The sequence below is a fragment of the Phascolarctos cinereus genome, unplaced genomic scaffold, assembly GCF_003287225.1.
Source record: "Phascolarctos cinereus isolate Bilbo 61053 unplaced genomic scaffold, phaCin_HiC Scaffold_726;HRSCAF=1367, whole genome shotgun sequence".
Lineage (NCBI taxonomy): Eukaryota > Metazoa > Chordata > Mammalia > Diprotodontia > Phascolarctidae > Phascolarctos > Phascolarctos cinereus.
In genome coordinates, this window is record NW_027556098.1 from 258,988,425 (window position 1) to 258,993,020 (window position 4,596).

A 4,596-nucleotide genomic window follows, 5' to 3' on the forward strand; every position below is an offset into this window, starting at 1 on the left:
TATTGGCTTGACTAACATGACGAAACAGGAAAATCATAAATGTTGGAAAAGATGTGGGGAAATTGGAACATTAATTAATTGTTGATGAAGTTGTAAACTGATTGAATCATTCTGGAGAGCAATTTGGCAAAAGGCTATTTGCCCCCAAAAGGCTATAAAAATGTTCATGACCTTTTACCCAGCAATCACACTTCGAGGGCTGCATCCCAAAGAGATCATAAAAGTGGGAAAACTACCCATATGTACAAAAATATGTATAGCAGCTCTTTCTCTGATGGCAAAAAATTAGAAATTGAGGGGATGCTCATCAATCGTGGAACGGCTGAACAAGTTGTGGTATATGAATGTGTAATGGAATACTATTGTGCTATAAGAAATTATGAGCAAGAGGATTTTAGAAAAAACCTGGAATGTATGGGCAGATGCTGAATGAAGTGAGCAGAACCAGGAGAACTTTATACACTGTAACAGCCACATTGTGTGATGACTAACTTTGATAGACTTAGCTCTTCTCAGAAATGCAAGGATCTAAGACATTTCCAAAAGTCTCATGATGGAAAATGCTATCCACATCCAGAGGAAGAACCATGGAGTTTGAATGCATACTATTTGCTCTTTTCTTTTCCTTCTGTTTTGTTTTGTTTCTTCTTTCATTTGGTTCCTCCTATTGGTTCTAATTCTTCTTTACAACCTGACTAATGTGAAAATATGTTTAATAGGAATGTATATGTAGAACCTATATCAAATTGCTTTCTGTCTTGGGGAGGGAAGTGGGAAGGGGGGAGAGAAAATTTAAAACTCAAAAACTTATGCAAGTGAATGTTGAAAACAAAAAATAAATTAACATTAAAAAAACTGCTGTTACCATTAACATGGTAGATGAAGTTGTCACCCTAGAACTTTAGTCCACCATAAATAGATATCATTTTCTCCAGATTGATAAAAGGGGTTTCACTAGGCTTGTGCTATTCCTTGAGGCATTATTCTTATCAATGAAATTTAAACATGGTTCATTTTTAAGTCTGGTGGAAGGTGCTAGCAATGTGTTTATGGGGTTTTTGTTTAAGAAGAATGATGCTCTCAATTAGGAAATGGCTATACAAGTTGTTATATTTGATTGTGATGGGGTACAAGTGTTATGTAAGAAATGGTGAAGGGGATGGTTGCAGAAAAATCTGGGAAGGCTTATATGAACTGATTCAAAGTGCAATGAGTAGGACCAGTAGAATATTATACACAATAAGAACAATATCGTAACAATAATCAACTGTGAAAGACTTAGCTACTCTGATCAATGTAATAATCCACAACAATTTTGAAGGACATATGAAGAAAAATGCTATTTCACCTGCAAGGAGAGAATGATGAACTCAGACTGAAACATTTTTTTTTTTACTTTCGAAAAAATAGAATGATGCTTTTTTTTTTAAAGAAAAAGAACACATTAATTTAATGACTTTTTGCAAAAGGGGCACAAGCCAACAACCTTTAAATTTTCTGGACAAAATTTTTCTAAATCATACTTTTTTGTCATTTTAATTCTCATGTTAAATATTTTTTTTTCTCCTCCACTCAGAGAGAATCAGGGCAGTTATATTTAATTATTTTCCAAACTTTTATCATCTTTATTTTAAAATTGGGGGGAACACATTACTCCTATATCATACACACACACACACACACACACACACACACACACACACACATACACATACCACCCTTCCTTCCAATAACCCAGTTCTGGCTATTCAGCATGCGACTCCCTCTCTCATTAAAATTTTGGAAGGAAAGAGGTTATTCAAGCATGAGCCATGAGAGCAGTTGTAGTGGGTACAGTGCGGGACCCTCAACAATGGAATTCTGCACCTGTAGAGGTTCCTGCCAAAACTGATCTCACACAACTTTTGCATTTGATTAAATGCATTGGGCAGGGGAAAAAATGGATTTCTATACATCTAATTGTACATGTTTTATTGGTTATGCTCATGGGTGGAATATAAGGTGAAATTGAACAGGAGACAGTGGGAAAATCATGCCAAGACTCAGACCTGTTTTTGAATTCAACAGAATTTGGAATTTCTTGCCAGAACTTCATTTGGACTTAAGTAGAATGGCATAATGGCATTTCTGTGAGTTTAAGGGAATTGTCAGGGAATTTATATATGGAGATTTTTAATCTCATTTTTACAAGTTTTCCCTAAAGTGGTGAATTAGAAACATTTTTTTAACCTATTGTGGTTCACGTTCTGGGACACTAACCTAGAGTCACATAATTAGAAAACTTCTTCCCCACACTAGAGCTTGTTTGAAAAAGCTTTGTTTTCTCCTCTGTTCCTTCTCCAAGCTTCACATAAAAGTGCCTATTGGTCATGTGCAAAAATATGGACAAAACATTATGGATACTCAGAAGTTTACAGTGGATAGATCACTGTGAATATGACTATTTGGAGACTCTCATACAGAATCACAGTGACTCAGGACTAGGGGGGACACAAGAAGCCATTTCCCATATCCCCGTTTTGCTTTTTCTTTCTTAAATGGGAACATTCTAAAAGTACTTTGTGGAATTTAATGATGTAGTCTGATGGAAGACAATGGATGTAATCATGTGAAACATAATGAAAAAATCATGTTGATCAAAAATCTTTTCCATGTCGTGGGTAGGAAATGATTGGGTCCACCCAGCAATACCTTCACCAAAGAATAGGACCACCATTTCCAAAGTCTAGCTTCTTCTCTGGATCCATCAGAACAGCTATGGACACAACTCTTCTTCCATCTTATGTTGATCTTATGATTTTGTAGGTGCTGAGGATTCTACAGGATAGCTAGTGAAAAACCTTGTTGGGGCTGCAGGAAGTTCTTGCTTTTCTCTCCCCCATTCCAGTTCTCAAAGGCTAAGTAGAATATTTACCTTTCCAATACTATCTGGCATGGGCACTTGCTAGAATATAAGCTCTTGAAGAGTAGGGATTGCTTCACACTTTTCATTTCATTCTTCAGTACTCAGTTCTGGTAAGTAGTAGTTACTTAACATATCCTTTTGTTTGACTGCCATTGATACCATTAGCGAAACAAGGAAAAAAAAAACTAACAGACTTTTCATGGAGATTTTATCAGCAGCAGCATTGGTAGTCACAACAACTTTTATTTAGCACCTTCTATGTATCTCTATATATGACATATATATATATATATATACTGTATATACTATATATATAATATATATATATGCATGTAATATATATGTATATATATATATATAGAGAGAGAGAGAGAGAGAGAGAGAAGTCAATTTAATGAATCACTGATCTAATGAAATCAAGAATCAAATAGCTCTCTATTATTACCAAATGGTTAAAAAAATCACGTGATCATAGATCCAGACCTGGAAAGGAGGCTGTCTGGTCCAAACCTCTCATTTTACAGATGAGGAAACTGAGGCCCAGAAAGTTTAAGTGACTTCCCTAAGGTAACAGAGGTTATAAGTAACAGGAATGTGATTTGAATCCAGATCCTCAGACTCAAATCTAGTACACTTTCCACACTGCCTCTTTATAGGAATAAAATTTATTTTTTTAAGTGCTGGGCATACAAAGAAAGGCAAAAGAAAGTCCCAGCTCTCAAGGAGTTTATAGTCAAATGAGGGAGACAATATAAAATCAGTGTGGGCAAACAAGACTTATACAAGATTACTTAGAAATAATCCATAGAGGGAAGTCACTGGCATTAATAGGGATTTAGAATGGCTTCCCATAGGGATTTTAGCTGGGACTTCAAGGAAGACAGGGAAACCAGCAGGCAGAGATGAGGAAGGAAAGTATTCAAGGCATGAGGAATAGCTAGTGAAAATTCCAGAGTTTGGAAATGGAATATCTTATGTGATGATCAGCAAAGTGGCTAGTGTCATTGGATATTAGAATACATAGAAGAGAATAAGGTATAAGAATTCTGAGAGGTGCTTGCTGTGACAGCATATATGCTAAAATTGGAACAATACAGAGAAGATCAGCATGGCCCCTGTGCAAGGATGACATTCAAATTATGAAGCGTTCCGTATTGTTTACATTAAAAGAATCTCTTAACCTTTATGTAGGACACATTGCCTGGCACTTCTCAATTTTGTATTTTACCACTGAAAATGTGGTTTTAAGGGTTTGTTTATCCATTTAACTTAGGAAAAATACTGCATTGATACATGCATCTGTGGTTACTTCCCTGCATCAGGATGTCATATTAGTTTTCTTCTTCACCCTTCATCAGTAGATACTCAAGGAAACAACTTCTTTATAAATAGGTATTTGCATGCATGCTTTGTAGGTACGATTATCCAGTTAACAAATCATAATAGTTTTCCCTATTAAGATTGACACTGGACCTTGTTTTGCTATCATTAAAGCAGGAACCAACTGTACACAAATGTTTTTTAAAAATGTGTATTGTTTACCAAAACAAGTGGATGTCTTATCAAATGCTACTTGATAACAAAAATCTCATCACAGTTTTAATTAAAAATATAATAAGAAATAAAAAAGAATTCTGGGAGGCAGAAGGCAATCAAGTTATGAAATGAGAAACAGAAGATTTTTTGTTTTA

The 4,596-nt window shown here is 35.3% G+C and overlaps 1 non-coding gene across 1 annotated transcript; it reads left to right on the forward strand.

Annotated features, from left to right (window-relative positions):
• The first annotated feature begins 3,958 nt into the window (after positions 1–3,958).
• LOC144454597 (U6 spliceosomal RNA) lies at positions 3,959–4,064 on the forward strand. Its single transcript, XR_013483116.1, has one exon. It is a non-coding gene; the product is annotated as a U6 spliceosomal RNA (small nuclear RNA).
• Positions 4,065–4,596: the final 532 nt, after the last annotated feature.